The 17576-nt window shown below is 43.0% G+C and overlaps 1 protein-coding gene across 2 annotated transcripts in view; it reads left to right on the forward strand.

Moving 5' to 3' along the window:
* The first annotated feature begins 2308 nt into the window (after positions 1 to 2308).
* Positions 2309 to 17576, forward strand: part of COL8A1 (collagen type VIII alpha 1 chain) — a 138579-nt gene continuing 123311 nt past the window's right edge. The window contains exons 1-2 of one of the 2 annotated variants that reach the window (XM_084801240.1): positions 2316 to 2444; positions 4036 to 4095. The gene's annotated coding sequence lies outside the window, so the exon portion shown is untranslated. Of the gene's footprint in view, positions 2445 to 4035; positions 4096 to 17576 lie in introns of both variants that reach the window. The other variant, XM_084801239.1, reaches the window with a different exon arrangement.

The raw sequence follows: 17576 nt of genomic DNA on the forward strand, positions 1-17576 counted from the left end.
TTTTCTATAATCCTACGAGAATATTTGCTAACGCTTTTTATCACCCAACCCCTGCTCCAGCCCCTCTTTTGTTTGCTCAGAATACATTTCCTTACTAAGGTAAGAAGTAATACTATGCCTGTACAACCATATTTGGTTTTGTGATTCAGGCCCAAAACAAATAATGTAGTCTTAATTCTCAGGTCTAGTAATGAAGGTTTCTCATTTTGTAGACTTCACTTAGTAGATTCAGACACATCCTTTAAAAAAAAAAAATTATGCTATTTAGGAAGGAAAACCAGGCCATGGAAAAAAAGAGAGGTAGCAGTTAAACAGTTTTAGCTTTCTCATTCTTCATTCTTTCATTAAAGGAACAACTACTGCTCAGTGTCAATACATCCATGCTCATTAGAATATTTAATTCAGTTAGTCAAGGTGGCATTTATTGAACGTTTATACTTTGCTGGCTAGTAAATCAATAAGCATAGTTTGTTACAGCCAAAGACATTCCTGAATAAAGCTGAATAGGAGGTCCATGAACCAAAAGCAAGCAATGTGACAAACTTTATAAATAAACTTTAATATCTTATTTTATGTCAAGTTGATATCTTGATGAAAATTAAAATTGCTTTCATTGCATGCACCCTTTGTTATCCTCCTTGTTTGAATCACATCACATTGTGCATGTTGACTTGGAGCTAAGCTTGGAATTCTTACAAAGAACTCATCAGTTAGGCTTTGGGCTCTCCAGGCAGACAGATGGGAAGAAGTCTGTAAGAAACTAAGTCCAGTGTCAACTTAGCACATGTGGAGCCAGGTATTATTATCCCAGTGGCATGCACCAGTATTTTCTTAATAGATTCTTTTAAAATTCTTTCTTATTCCGTAGACCTTTACTAGGCCAATGGCTTTTCTTAACAGAGAGATTTTTGCTCCTGGCAATTCTATAGCTAAGTTCAAGGCCGTTTGTTTGTTTGTTTGTTTGTTTGTTTGTTTTTGTTTTGCTTTCACACCTGGGAGAAAGAGACTGAAGGAAGAGAATGTCCCTCTAGCATTCTGTGGCAGACTCCGCCAACGACACTGCTGAACAGTCCACATATTGCTTGCTGCACGCTCCAGGCGCACTGGGGAGTGCTGGAGTCGCTAAACTCCCTAGCCTAGGCTCAGCCTGCTGCTAGCTTGAGCTAGCTAGGAAAGGCAGAAAACAGCACAGCATGGGTAGATCTTTCCCACTGGTAAGATTCCGGTGAACACAGGTCACGTGTGTGGGGGACCCCCCTCATTTCCCTGCTCCCTCATACCCGCATCTCTGCGTCTCAAGTTCTCTTTTAAAATGTTTTGATTCCTTTGGTGGCAAAAATCGAGCTTGGCCTGGGAAGTGAGTCACCGCTCAGCAGCGAAAGGACCGTGTTTTTCTTTCTCTGAATACATTTTTTAATAACTTCAGCATGACCCTTCGCACTTGTTGCTTAAATCCCCTCAATGCCTGCGACAAGCGGAGAAAGCTACAAAACCAGGACGTTTTTTCAGTCGCTAGCTAGGAGAGGTGGTTTTTTTTTTTTTAATACCGAAAATAACCAGAGGACAGCGAGCCCTGGCATCCTGTGTTACATAAGCAGAAATTGAAGGGACGCGCTGGTGCAGAGCTGTCTCCGCAGATGGACCTCACAGCTGTGCCACTCTCAGGAGCGGCCTGGATGCTGCACGCTTAGAAGAACTTGCTGTCGAAGGAGCCTGGCAGGAATCAGGAGGGGTGGGCCGGGTGGCAGCAGCCAGCTCCTGGAAGCAGGGCGCCTGCGGTTCCCGGACCGATCCCCTCCCACCTCTGTCTAGGCGCATCGGGCAAGTCCAGTCCTCTCTCTTCCCGAGGACACTGCCATCTTCCTCGCCTCTACCTCGCTTCAGAACCCTTTGGTTCTCTTGGGCTGTTGCTAGGCTTTTCGATCACAGGGGAAAACACCTTTATTAGTGACCGTCACCCACGGTTCTTCTCCTCGCTAAAAATGTCACGCAAAATAATAACCCAGTACCCATCCCATCTTCAAGAATCAAATCGTCCATCTCTCTCTTCTCCTCTACCACTACGTTGGCTTCCCCAACCTTTCCTCTCTAACCTTTCACTTTTGTGCTCTATGTCTTTCTCTACCTCTCTCCCTCTTCCGTTTCCACTCCGGTCTACTCTCCGCCAGCCACCCTCCAACTTCCCTGGCTCTCCCCCCCTCCAACATGCTCGGGGCTCTACCCTCTCTGCCCCTCCCCAGACAAGTGTCCAGCTCCACAGGGCAGCCCGCCCGCCGCCCCGCCGCCCGGCTCAATCCCTGCCCACCTACTGTGAGGAACAACTCCGCCCACCTGTCCATAAAAGCCAAGTGCAAGTTACCCTCAGAGCGCAGAGGATCAGAGCCCTTCCTCGGTCCTCTCCGTGGGAGCCCGAGTCCCTGTCTCCTAGACCTTACGTGCTCAAGGTAAGATAACCCTCCTCAGAGCAGCTGACCTGCTGGGGGTTGCTGCCCGGCCCGGAGTGAGTCGCTTCTGGTCTTCGCGCTTAGAGTTGATTGAGAAGGATGCTGGGATGAACAGTGAGTTTCTTAACTAGCAACTGGTTTGAAAACAAACTTCTGTTTGAACAGTAAAAATAAAAATTCCGTTTTGGCAGAAACAACAGCATTTCTATTACAAAAATCTTTTCTCCTTTTTTTTAAGTCACCCCACCCCCACCCCTTCCACCCCGTCTGTGGCTGAGGTTAAATGTATCTATTTCTGGTGTTGCGCTTGTGTTTTTAATTGTAAATATTTCACATATCAGTAAGGGCAGGGGAAACTGTCTCATTGTCAAAAATGCACTTTAAAAGAGCACAATTAGCTCTCTAAAAATAGCACAGCCAAAAGGTCTGCTGACGATTTTTGTGATGTTTTCCAACCCCCACCCCCCCCCCAAAGACAGCTCCTTTGAATCCTTTAAGAAGTATCTTTCCAGGTTTAAACTGGTTGGAAAAAATTATGTGAACTGGTGCCCTTTGCCCGGCGACAGTAATCAGGTGGCTGGTAGATAGGAAAGAACAGATCCCACTTTACAAGCTGGGCAGGATGAGCCACCTCTAGGCTACCTTTGCGCCACATCCTAAAATGAGACTTGTGTTGAGACTAAGAAAGTATATGAGAACTCTGTGATGTCTACACACACCTAAAACATAAAGTGTTTCAATATGTTTCTCAGAGAAGCATGCAGGCCAGTTTATACAGTTCTGTGTACAGCAGACTGATGTAGAGAGAGATCAGCCAGAAAGACCTCAGAGGAAGGTTTCCATCCTTTCATCCCCTCTGCCCTCATCTAGCAAATGAAAAGCTGCCTAATTATTGACTGATTCTCCCAGAGCTCTTGGTGGGGAAGAGAGCTTGGGTGTGTGGGGGTAGGGTGGGTGGGTCGGAGTATGGGGGCGGGGGTGGCAGGCGTTGATCTGTTCTTCTTCCAGAGGGTTGTGCACCTGTGAGAGGAAAAACAAACCTGACAGCTACTTTGGGGGAAAGCAGACTCCTGGGCCATGAAGTCTGCCACCATGCTCTGTGGGGTTTGTGGGAAGAAAAGACCTCATGTGGGAGATCAGCCCTCTCTTCAAACGTTCCATCTGGGCAAAGGCAGAAGCTGCACTTGGAAGAGGCAAGCACAGGCTGCCAGTCAGGAAACCGAGCCACTACTTTAGTCCTTAAGGAGAGAGAACTGTTTACACTTTCTTGTCTGTTGGCTGAATGTTGCTTCAAATGGGAAACTTTACTATTGGTTTAAAACAGAAATAAATTTGACATGTGATTCAGGCCCTCCTAAACATTTGCCTTATCTCCCTTATATGAAAAGAAATTAAAAAAAAATATTAGAAGCTGTTTAGAGGCAATTATTCAAGTGAAAGAGTTACATTTTAAAAATTCTGTCATGTTACAGTTTTTCCCCCAGTGGGAAAATACTTCATAGAGTATGGTTTCCTTTAAGAAAACGATATAAAATTACTGTTGGCCAAGATAATATGTGACCTGTGCATATTGAAATATCTTTCTCTTCAGCTGCAGTGCAGTCGGCTTGTTCTATGTCTAACATGAGTCACCAGCCGTAACGAGACACAGGTATGAGATAAGGTCAACCCAAGTGTTTGGTTCATTCATGGCAGTTCCTCCTTTAAGGGGCTACTTGAGTCCTAGCCAGCCCCATCAGTGAGAAAAGACGACGCTTTCCTACTTAGATCTCCTCCGTCAAAGGTCAAAGTTATCAGCACTAAGGGGCAACAGCTTGCATTATAGAACTCTGTTAGAGCTAAAGCTGAGGCTTATGCTTGTTCTCTGAAGGCTTGCTTCTGCTCTCCCTAACAGCCTGAACAGACCAGTTACGAGCAGTTTAACAGTAACTGCCTTCCCTGTGTGCCATGAGGTCCAACCCCCTTAACCAAGCCGGTGAGATCATCTCAGACTCTTCATGACCTATCCTTCCAGGGGGCCTTACTACTCAGAGGGATTCTCTCCTTAGGGCACGCACCAGGCACAATGGCATGTTCCTTCTTAGGAGCTTAGGAAAACCAGTGGCTGGGTGTCATTGAGTTACCCTAATATCACCCCTTCTGCACAGAATGTCAAAGGACAGAAGGAATCTCCTCTTTCTGTGTGTGGCAGGACCCAGCCCCCACCACTGCAGCAGGCTGCAGATAACACTCTAAAAGAAAACAAAAGTGGGAGTCTCCTTGACCAGAGACACTCAAAGGGTTCCCTACAGATTTTGAGGACCTGCTATGCTTTAGAGAAACATCCATTTTAGATTTCTAGTTATGAATAAATAAAATATCTGCACAATTGGAAAGCATATGTTACTTTATCTTTATGTCAAAAGAAAAGAATAAAGGACGAGACAATAAAGTCAACCAGAATTGAAAGGGAAGTTGGCATGACTCACAGGCATCCACTAAGAGAATAGAATGATCTAGATCTGTTATCCAGTATGACCTCTTGCTAGCCTAACTTATGCAGAATTATGGGGGATGAAGAAGAGCAAAGTGAGCTTCCATTTGAATGTTCTTTTCTCGTCAATAAAAGCACTGCCTCTAGTAACTTAAGAGCCAGCTCTATGGTCGCTTTCACAGGCCCTTCTCCTGCAGAAGACAGCAACACGGTTCTAAAGGCCAAAATGATTCCAGGTGTGCCCACTTCAGACTCACAGGAACTTGCCAGTTCTAGTTTTTAAAGCTGTGTTGTACATATCAAACAGCATATTCTTTTCTTTCTTTTCTTTAGTTATTAAATTTTTATTTTTTACATATACATTTATATTATTAGACCAAACAGCACGTTTTGATCTAATGTTGGGAACATCTACAAAAGGGGCCCTAAGTCTCCTGAAGGGGGCAGTGTTGTGTGAGCAATGTTCAACTTAGGGGCACCAATTACTCCTCCTTGGTCGCTACCTTGGTATGGCCATTTGAATGACTAAGATGTCCGGTCTCTGCTTCTCTTAAGTAACCCTGAAGAAACATATCTTACTATGTGCTTCCACGTCCATCCACGTGCATGACTTAAAGAAAGTATAATCAGAAGACATCTCTTGAGTTTGGAGAGCAGTCTTACAAAAAGAAGAGTTCTGTTGAGTGGAAGTAGAGGATGGGAAGAGTTAAGGGGACAGTGAATGCCTTTGGAATTTAGAGAATCTTTCTCTTAACATTCTGCAGAAGGAACTCTCACTACCGAAGGCATGGAGCCCGTACGGGGTGGGGGGAGGGGCAGGGAGGAGTGAGAACCTGCTCACCAGTTGTTACCAAATACTAAGGATACACTTTTTTTTTAATTGTTTTAATTTTTCCCAATTGACTGCAGTTTATTCCCCCAGTCCTCTGCCCCACTTCCCTCTTAGGAGAGATGAGGAAGACTGAAGGGCGAGAAAGAAAGTTAGCCACATTTCAGTACCAAGAGAGAAGCCTCTGGTCAGAGACTCCAGCATGCCTTCAGTATGTGCTGCCTAAGGCTCTGTATTGTCTTTCCTTGAGATGCAGAAAGGAATCCCCGGGAGTCTGCAATGGCGAAGTCTGGAAGCCCTGCATACTCCATTCTAGGAAGCCACTGACACTGTATCAGATCAAATGAAATAAATAAAGCAAAAGCATCCCCCATTCCCCCAAAACCAATCGCAGTGCCACCACCTAAAATAATAACAAGGGCTAATGGCTCAGTTGGCATGAACGTCCAAGAAGCTGCAGACAGGACTTATGTGAAATGCTGGGACACCCTTGCCATGACTTTGATGTTATCTGTTTACTCGGGGGCTCACTTCTATTGCTCTTCCTGGCATCTCTCCTTCGGGGTTGGCAGCTGCAGTCGCCGACCCTGGGTGCCACCGGCATTTTCTTAAGTGGAAGGGATCTCCTCCATCTTCTCAGATTGAGTTTTTGAAGTAGTACTCATTCTTGTGGTCTTTCTCATTACTGTGGGTCTCTTCCTACTTCTCTTAAAGGAACTATAAATGTTGACTCCATTAAATCAGAAAGTTTTATAGTTTTTTTTAAACTTTAATCTTTATGCATGGATTAAAAAGTCATCGAGAATTTCTCCTTGTCTTTCGTTGGTGCAACAGTTTATGCAGGCCCCCTTGGGTCCATATCCACTGGCCTTAATGGTCTCCTTGTGGGGCTCCTGAACCCTCTGGGTCCTTCCATCCCAACATTCTTCCATACTACTCTCAGCGCTCCACCTGGGGAGTCCAGCAGCCAGCAGTGAGTTCCAGCATCTGTCTGGATCCCCCACTGGGTCCCCCTGTCCAGATGCAGCCAATGGAGACTTCATCTCCAGAGTTGTGGGGATGTGGGGAAATGGGACACTGCCTCTGACATGAACTCTCCATGCCCCTGATTGGATCATTTCTTCTTGTAGGGAGAAACTGCAGGCACTCAGAAGAAGGGGAAGCAGGTTGTCAGGATGAGACCTGACAGGCTGTGGTCTTATGGTGGGGGAGGAGGTCCCCTTCTGTTAGAGGTCTAGGGGAGGGGAATCGGGAGGAAGAGAGAGAGAGAGGGAAAATACAAGCGAGGGGATAACAATCAGGTTGTAATCTGAATAACTTATAATAAATTAAATTTTTAAAAATCAATTTTTCTTGCCTCCAGTAAATTATCTGAGGAGAGCATTTGTGGGAACTTTTATTTATCCAGTAAGTTCAAACTTCTAGACCATTAGTAAGGACCCACACAGTGCAAAATATAATTCCTGGAAGGGACATTGGTGCTAAATTTAACTAATAGTTCATTTTAGAGATGGAAAGGGTCAGAAGGGTTGATGTCATTCACAAGGTCACCCAAATGGAGGGCAAGTGGCCGAACTCCCTAGCCAGTGGCCCATCTTGAATAACTGGTGTTCCTGCCCACCCAGTAGCAATCTAAGGTGCCCCTGCACTATGTTGAGTAGCCCATAAGAACTTAACATGGGGCTCTCAGAAGGGTGGAGGTTGGGGTTGCAGCTATATCTCTACTGAAGAACGTGTCTACGAGCTATGAAATAAATCCTGTGATGACTGTTACTGATCATCCACATCACAGGGACCTTTGATACCACTCTTCATGGCAGAATCCTAAATACAGTCGGTGGTTGGTACCTGTATGATGAGTAGAGGGGTGGATAAAGATGGGGGGGGGGAGATTAAGCAGAAAATAGCCATTATTTTAACTGCTAATTAAAAAGGCCTATGAGTAGTTTTAGGATCATATAGGTACTCAAACCCCAAATATATCGAGTTTAGGCGTCCCTCTTACATTGGGACTACAGGAGAACTCATTCATGAGTGGCTGGAACATCACCTTACTGCAGGACTGGTTAATTTTTCCTACCTTTTCCTGAGCTCTAGAATTATATTTGTGTATCTAGTTTCAGTGTTTATGTGGAACAAGAATATTAAGTGATTGTTTGCAGTATAGGCTTCCCATTGTCCCTCCAAATTGTTGTGTTGTCAGTTGGGTTGTGTACTTCTCCGGGACTTTAAGGAGACAAAAAGGCAAATGCATACAACAGACGATTAGAGAAGCCATGGATCCACACACTGATGGAAGGGTACAGGCCTGAAGGGTGTGGAGATGGAAGGGAGAAAGCCAGGAGCCAAGAACATAGTGAAGGAATGGCACAGCGCCAAGGCTTCGCACTTCTGGTGTGGAGGAGGGGAAGACTGGACTACAGGCCCCTCCAGGAGATGAACTTCCCATATTAGCATTGCTTGGGTATAGCACCATTTGAGGGCTGGTCACATTGTTGAGAAGATTTACAAGCCTCATGGGCATTAAAACTCTTTGACTTCAACTGGGCAAAGAGCCTGATTTGACCTTACTTTAGACTTAACTCTGACCCAGGGTAGAAACTTAATGGGTGTCAGGATATCAAAATTTTTTTTCCTGCTAAGATAACACAATTATTAGCAACCCATAAAGTTACCCCACCAAGCCACCCTATGAAGGGTAGAAAAGAACATTCTAGTATCATTTCCTAGAAACATCTCACACTGAACAAGTGGGCAGATCTAAATCTGAGCATGCCTGGCAACAGTTTGCCAGCCTTGAAAACAGTAATGGTTTTCTGAAACAGATTTGTTGCATGTTAAAAATCCACACAGTAAGAATTCTTTTAAGCCTTTTTTTTTTCCGAGTGCCTCTTGAGTACTCCATTGATGTGTTTATGTCCCAGGTTATTTAGGCATTGGGTCATGAATGTTCTGAGACTACAATTAATCATCTTGTGTGCTCTAGATGAATAGGCCTGGGTGTGGGTGTCAGCTTTTGGCTTCTCTGGGCAATAGCATGTATTCAGTTTGTTGAGGAGCCTCTCCAGTCCCTTCTATTTGCTAGATAAAACAGCTGTTTTTCTGGAAATATGTGTCAGTGAATACTTGAGCTGACAAGGGCTGGCTTATACAGAATGTTTTCTCTCTGACCATAGAGGCGTTAAGTCTCAGTTAATTTCAGTACACTGAGATGACGTCAAATCTTAAGAGCAAGGAACATGTTGAATGAAATATCTGTAACACATTTGCAAACCAGCATCCCTTTAGTTACCCATGCCTCCCATTAGCCTATATCCTCTAACAACAAATCTAAATTTGCTTCATAAATTCAGTGACAGCTGTACATTACTATATTTTTATAGAGATATCTACTTCTTGCTTGCCCAATCTTAAAGTCTAGTCGAGATGTTAACGGTATCAACTCAAATGTGCTGGCTTTATTGTTGATTGGTTGGTTGGTTGGTTGGTTGGTTGGTTTGGCTGACATAAAATAAGGCCAAGAAGTACAAGAAGAGAGTCACTAGGTGGAGCTAAGAATTTTTGGCATAGGTAAACAAAATTGTTAAGGTTGGAAGAATGAGAGAAGAAAAGAGATCTTCAGCAAAATACAATCTTGGATACTCAACTCCTACTTTAAAAATGGCACACCTAGACTTCTCTTCCAGTTCCCAGATTATTACAACCCCTTACTGCCCAACAAGTAGGTGGGGAGTTACCTGCCGGTAGGAGAAGTGTGCTGATTGTCTACAAGAGATGCTAAGACCAGTGGCCAGAGGCAGCATTTAGATTTAAATTTTTTCTGATAAAATCCAGAGATAAGAATCGTTGTATCCAGTGGCTAGAGTGTTCCTTGCATTGTTAGCTTTTTTCTTTTTTAACCTAATTTAAGCCTCTAAGAATAAATCACTCGCTTCTCAGCTATGCCAGAAATGTCCAGACTTGCAGAAGTTTATTTGAAAGAAAACCAGCGCAGTCTTAGAGAATGTTCTTTCCAAGGCCACCACCAGCCAAGCCTAAACCTAAATGCTCAATTCAGTCATAAACAAACTCTGGCAGCTGGTGATCAATGAGAGACAAGCAGCGAAGGTGAAAGAGATGCCATGACTAGACCCGCCCCTACAGCAAGAGGGTTGGAAGAGACAAGATAAAAATAGGCCAGCCAAACATCTCCAACCAAAATGCCCCAGATCCACTCCCCCTGCATCTGGACCTCCCCAGGGAGGGAGCAGCCAGAGTCTTGCCTAGACTGAAGTGAATGCCTTGTTGAACGTTTCCATTGCACAGCTGTGGGGAGATAGCTTGTTAAGACTTGAGACACTTGCATAATTCAGAATCCTTTGGGGGGGATGGAGAGCAATTAGGACCATAGCAGGCAGGGCGGGGGGAGGGGCGGGGAATATCCTTGGCACACCAGAGAAAGGCTGCTTGCTTTGTAAAAATTATAACATTTGCAGGAAAGCAGAATAAATCCTCTTGCTGAGTCTAGGTGTGATGTCACCAGAGATGAAGCTATAAAACTGGTATGTGACTTGAGACTCCACCTTTCTATACACGCTTCTGTATTTTGATCCCTAAACCAACTTGACTCTCTGGGGCACAGTGCAAGCCACTAACAGTCTATGGGCTTTACTTAGTTATCTTCAAAAGGAGAATACTTCTCAAGCATTCCCGTTGTTCTTCATAGATACATGGGGTCTTCCCATATATTGGAAGGAGTGATGCTATGAGACCATGGATTGTCAAAGCTGTTTGTTTAGAATGCAGACTGGATGGTACACACAACACCTGGGGATGGCTTGTGACATTTATAGACGGCCAGTCCACATAGGATAGACTTTCAAATAGGTGTCTGCTCTTCTGAGATAGAGCAAGCATATTCTTATTTTTTAGACTACACTTATATCAAAAGGTCAGACAAGGTCATGGGTAAATGGAAAGGGAAAATGGTGAATAATTAAATTATAGTTTAAAGGGTCTCAAAAAAGCTTATATATTTACCAATTAATGTTTGATTACCCACCAAATGGTACTTTCACAAAAAAAAGTGACTAAAAATTATATTTTAAGTAGAGAAAGATGGGGCTTAATAACTATTGAGACAGAGAGATGGCTCAGGGAGTAAAAGCCCCTGGCACTAAGCCCAAGTGCCTGATTTCAGTCCCCACATGGTGGAAGGAGAAAATGAACTCCCACAAGGTGTCCTTTGACCTCTACCTGCAGCCTATTGCATGTGCATTGACATATATCCACACATTCATCTACATAAGAGGGATTCCTATAAAATATAAACACTAATGACTAATATGTTGTATAAAATCAGAAGCTCTCTGCCTCCACACTGTTTAAAGTGCATTTTAAATCATTGCCTCCAGGGATATAGAGGCATTTAATTGATATTTGATGTTAATTTTCCTCTTCTTTAGAACATCTCTTGGGTTTGGTATTTTATAAAAGAGCTTGGTGACACTTTGGCAATCACTTCCTACTTCATTATTTTAAGGTATGACATTTTCAGTATTGCTTGCTATTGTGTAATATACTGAGATTATATTGCTTTAATAAGCCAGGAGTAAGGAAGCATGCCAGGATGGTAAATTTCTGAACAAATTCTGATGAAGGTGGAACAAAAGGGTGAGATCCACCTGCTTTGTCCAGGGCATCAGTTCCTCATGAGAGTAATCACAACAACAGTTATCAATGCCCTCCCTCCCTCCCTCCCTCCCTCCCTCCCTCCCTCCCTCCCTCTGTTCCTCCCTCCCTCCCTCTACTTCTTTGCCTTCCTCAGTCCCTCCCTCCTTCTCTAGTTCCCTCTCTCACTTTATTCCTCCCCAAAACTGAAATCCTGGATATATTAAAACCATCTCTTCCTTCTCCCTCCATTTTCATTTCTCAGGATTTTGTTGCAGAGGCATTTCCAACAGTGAGAGATGAGCTTCATAATTGAGGCACTTGGGTGCTTTACATAATTCTGTAAAATGGTCCATCAACTTCCAAACTGACAGATCTGTTTTATCTTTATCATCATTAGCCATCTGAGATCATTAGTCAAATTTACTCTCATCATTTGCCTTCCTACTACCAATAGGGAACCAATTTCAATAATTCAAACACACATGTTGATATTCAAGCACACCGTGCTATATCTAGGGCTACTGAATTTATGTAAAACCTTTAGACTTGCCACTGTGTGAATTTCTCTGTTTCTCTTGGGGCTTTAGGAATTCTCTTGCAGTTCACAAAGTTAAGCATATGGAGGCCAATATCCACAAGCATGGCAATTAATCACCCTCTCATTAAGCAAGTAAGTAATGTAGTCATCCAAGAGAAAAGAAAGAACACAAACCCACCATCCACAGCTATAAAAATAGATGGTCTATGGTCCGCTGTGGTGGCATATACCTTTAATCCCTGCACGTGGGAGGCATAGGTGGATTGATCTCTGAGTTCAAGGGTAGCCTTGTCTACAAAGCAAGTTCTAGATAGCCAAGGCTACCCAGAAACCCTGTCTCGGGGGATGAGGACATAAAAGAACAGGTGTTCTGGGTTATCTAGTGAGACAGATAACAGTGCTGCACTGGTCCCCGCTACCTCTCTGTTCTTTATTTTCCAGCTTAGCCAAGAAGAAAAACAGAACCTCTGCTCAGTTGAGCCAAGCAATTTGCCCAGTGCCACACAGTTCAGAACCGGCAGAGTCGGGATGGTCATGTAGATCCCACTGCAAAGCCAGCCCCCCCTCACCCCCCAGCCTCAGCAGCCTGGGACAGTGCCTCTGACTCATAAAGTGAGAGGATTCCAGTGGCTCCGTTCCTAGCCGCCGCCGACTGGCTCTGTTGCTTGTGATTTTAATTTATTTTTCTTTTTTGTACTTTTTCTCTAAAAACATGCTGTAATTTCAGAGCCAAAAAAAAGCAAGGCTTTTGTAATTAGAAAAGAAAAAGGGGAGGCGAAAAAGCTATCATTTCTTCCTAGGGTAGTTTGGAGAGCTAACTTTTCTTAATCAGTTGCCTCCATGTGATTGACTGCAAGTTGCTTTGGCACCATTCCAGTGTGGAGAGTGACAGTCTAGCATGTCATTCCTAAAGCAATAGAAATTCATAAGATTATATGGGAAACAGACAATACAAGTGCTTTCACACATTCGATCAACTTGACTGTGTCCCCAGATCAGTCTCCCTGGAGTTACTTTTACTATAATCCACAACCAGATGGTGAAAGTCAAGACCATACAGATGACGCTCCGTGCCATTTGAGCCATCTAGACAGATGTCAATGGCAGCCTCACCTGCTGCTCATATAGTTAGAGTGATGTAGGCAACGGCGTACCTCAAACCCTTCCTTTGTGGTCCTCAAAAGAAACAAAGGGAGACAGCATCTTAGGTGTTTCCCAATGGTCCCATTGCACTGTACCGTGTTTGCTTGTGTACTTCACCCCCATTCTGTGAATGGCATATTTTCTCACTTCATTCGTTAGATTAATATATATTGTTCTACCAACATTCAAGTCACATGTCTTCTCTCTGAAGAACAGACGTGCCTGCAGCCGGTCTACTGAGGTTGCCCTATGTAGCTCTCCATGCTCTTTAGTACCATGCACATAGCCTGGCATCATGGCTCATTGTCACTCTGTACTGTCAGCCCCCAATTACTCATCTACCTCCTTGCAAAAGAGTTGGTGTCTTATTCATCGCTGCACCCTCAGTACACTCCATATGAGAGAACGTAATAAATGTAAAGGAAACAAAGAACTAGGTAGTGGGTAATGAGGTGAGCTCCGAGGTGAGTGACAAGGCTCTAAATGTACATTTGCCTATCCTTAGAGATTGTACTAAGAAGATGTAAGTTGTCCTTGAAGCTTTGACATAATCCAGATACTTCTAGACAGGATGGAAACTGCTTTCCCATACCACAAAGTTCTTGACCAAAATGAGCACCCTATAAAAACTGATCTGATAGTTCCAAATAAAATTTCAAATACTCTAATTTTCTGGGTTTTGTGAAATGGCCAACAACTGATCTTGGTTTTCAATAGTCTCTCTCTCTCTCTCTCTCTCTCTCTCTCTCTCTCTCTCTCTCTCTCTCTCTCTTTCTCTCTTTCTCTCCCCCCCCGCCGTATGCGTGTGTGTGTGTGTGTGTGTGTGTGTGTGTGTGTGTGTGTATGTGTGTGTGTGTGTGTGTATGTGTGTGTGTGTGTGTGTGTGTGTGTGTGTGTGTGTGTTATTAGAGACGTCACTCAACTTGTAAGTTAACTATTGGAAGGTGATTCAAGATGAATTCCTACTGAAATGCTAATACTAAGTATTGGCCTCATATACACCAAATTATGCAAAGAAAAAGTATTTACTTCTGAGCTGTCATTACAGAATTGTCAAAAGACCTTTTTAAAATATCTAATGGCATCATGAAATGTAGAACAAACACTTCAGATAGCCAAGTCTGTCATCTTACTTACCCTGTCATTCCACCTCCACCCCTCACAAGTTTCTAGCAAGAATTTGAAATAAGCCAGATGGTCTGGGGTTTTCCCCAAATATTTCTTTCAGTTTTCTTTACTAAAAATGTAAAGCTCTCATTTTTATCTGTCAACACAATCTTAACTCATCGTCTTACTAATTAAGGGCCGTCTACATATTTTTTACTTACATTAATTGTTCCTTGTTCTCAACTAACAGTTACTACAAATGTCAGTAAGGCGTTTCCTTCATACAGTCTTGTCAAAGTTCCTGCAATGATAGAAATCATCCACATTGGAACTGTCTGCTGCAGTAGACACCACTCAGATAGACTTCTAAGTACTTGCAATGAAGCTATCAGAATAGAGGTATTGAATTGTTTTCTTTTATTCCCTACATAGTCTAGGTTTTTGTGTTTGTTTGTTTGTTTGTGTGGGTTTTTTGTTTTTGTTTTTGTTTTGTCCACTTGACACAAGGTAGAGTCATCTGAGAAGAGGGAACCTCGGTTGAAAAAAAAACACTTCTAGAATGTTGGCCTGAAGATATGTCTGTGGAACATTTTTTATTAATGATTGAGGTGTGAGTGCCAAGGCCATTGTACATGGTATCACTGCTGGGCAGGCGGTCTAGAGTGAATCAAACAGCCAACTGAGAAAAGCATGGGGAATAAGCCAGTAAGCAGCGTTGCTCTGGGGTCTCTGTTTCAGTTCCTGCCTCCAGGTTCCTGTCCTGCTTGAGTTCCTATCTTGGCTTCCCTCAATGAACGATGACCAGGAATAGGTAAGCCAAAAAGGCTTTTTCTCCCAAGCTGCTTTTAATCAGGGTCTTTACTACAGCAATAAAGAGAAAACTAGAATAATCTCTTTAACTGTAAATTTGGTTGTTGCTTGTGACTAGTAACTAGTGTGTCGAGCAGCACAGAATATTTCACTTTTCATGTCTTATGGCATCTAGTCTCTCATAAGAATAAACAGTATGGAGACAAAAACCAAATAAGACATGTTTCTTTTGTTTCATTCTCAGTGAATAATTGTGATTACAGTGATGTTTATTAAATATTGCTTGGTTCCTGAGTGTGTCTACAACTCTTATCACAAAAACTTCACTTCTGTAATTTAGCAGTGTTGTGTACTACATAAACAAAACGAGACGTGGAGTGATTTAAGCTGATGAAGACATTCCAGTACGCCCTCTTAACATCATCTCTTTTGCCATTGTTGGAAGAGTTGTTTCAGTACCTACTGAGGTATACAGCTACTTCAGTCTTAAACATGGCCCTTTCTGCAGAGACCAGCTGACCCTGCATCTCTAAAATAAACACAGCTAACAGAGTCTTGCATTTCTTTACTCCCTGAGACCGCACCACTTGCTAAAGAAAAGTAGTTTTCTTTTCCCAGATTTTCCCAGAGCCAGCAGGGCAGAGGAGGTAATGTGTCTTTGGATGTAGCCCTGGCACTTACTGGCTCACTGAGGGCCCTTCAGGAGTCTGTCCATCATGCTAACATACTGATCATGCAGTATAAACACCAACCACGCAATAAAAAGCCAAGGGCAATCTGACCAAGCTGTTGGCCTTCAGGATCGATTCTGATTTATTAATGAGCCTTCAGAAAATACATCCAAATGAATCTCAAATAGCAACAATTTATAGAGCTGTTCAATGATATTTCAACAGTATATATATGTGACTCAGCAAAGATCAGGACAGGGACAGAAGAGCCACTGGAGAAACCAGCCAATCAGCTGTGTCTTTTCCATTCAGAGCTCAATTTATTTAAAATGACCGGGAAAACCTTCAATGAAAACTTTCTAAAATAATAAAAGATTTGTGCTGTTATCATGAGCCAGATGGCATCAAGAAATAATTATGGGAGTGTACTCTCCCTTGCCTTATAAAATATATACAAATTGTAGCATAAGCAAGCTTTAGAGGCAATGGTAAAGATACCAATAACATTTCACTTGTAAAGTTTTTAATATCTAGCTATAAAAGACTCACCATGTCCTTAAGTCACATTTAAATACATATAAATAAAACTCTCATCTGCAAACAGGAGCCAGTGGCTAAAGAAAGAAGCCTTGATTTCTTTTCCTCAGAGCAAATGCATTAGAGATATGTAGTGTTTTATATTTATGAAAATAAATTTATTGCCACCACTTCAGCAAGAGTGTTAGTAAGGATCTTAGCTTGCGAACTTTTAGATGTGAAAGGAATCGATCAATAGTAATGTCAGTAACAGTTGTAGAGAAACAACCTATAGCATGTGTTTTGCATCATGTTCTTCATTAGAGTTGGGTGGAGAAACATTTGCCTACATTGCACAGGTGAGACAGGAGACATTTAGAGAAATAAATTGCTCCCCATCACTGAGGAATTCAAATAGGAGCCTAGCTCACCTTGACTCTGAAGTCTGGGCCGAGTCTGGGCTAGTACATCTATGCTTCAGAGCACCCAAGACGCATAGACGACCAGCTGCAGTGCAGGAAGCAGAACGCTTTACAGTTGCTCTTTAAGGGTCAGGATTTTATAACTTCAAGGAGTTTTCAGAAAGAATACATTTCTGCACATAGAGATGCAGATTTCTAATCCCAGCACCAAGGGGTCTAAGGTTAGAGGATCTCCAGATAGAGGCTATTCTCAGCTACATAATGAAAAAGAGGGGAAAGAAGAGATTAACAGCTAATAGATTGCTTTAGGAGCTGTGAACATCTTCACAATATTAATGCTTCCAATGCATGAACGTGGGAGGTCTTTTGATTTTTATCTTCTTCATCAATTTCTTTCAAAACTGTACCATTTTCCTTGTAAGAGACTCTCACTTCCTTAGATAAGTTTATTCCTAAGTATTGGGAGGCGTAGATGCTATTGTGAATGGGACTGTTTTTACCTTTTTTTTTTTTCTCAGCAAATCTGTTAATGTTGTAAAGAAACCTATTGTTGGTTGTGGGGAGCCGAGGAAGTCCTGAGTGAATGTGTATTGTTGACATGGGCACAGACACCTCAAGGACTGAGTGCCTCAGACTCATGGGAACAGCAAAGCCTTCTCCATGCAAACCAGGCTCATGACTAGCAAACCCTTCCCCTGCTGATTTGCAAGTGTTAGCAGTACATGCAAGAACCGGAAACTGCAGCTTCTTCCTCCTGAACATGTACAGGGTTTCACACATTTACAGCAGGAGAATGTCCCCTTGCACAGACTCCCTACTAAGTCTAGCTAACTCCTCCTATGATAGTTGTAATAAATGAGTGGAGGTTTCCAGAGTCTTGCCTAGAAGGTGCCAGTCTATCTGAAAATGCACATCCCGCCTGACCCCAGCTCTTCCATACTTGTGTCTATGTGTCTTCACTACCTCACTGC

This window comes from Acomys minous, assembly GCF_964271855.1.
Source record: "Acomys minous genome assembly, chromosome: 11".
Lineage (NCBI taxonomy): Eukaryota > Metazoa > Chordata > Mammalia > Rodentia > Muridae > Acomys > Acomys minous.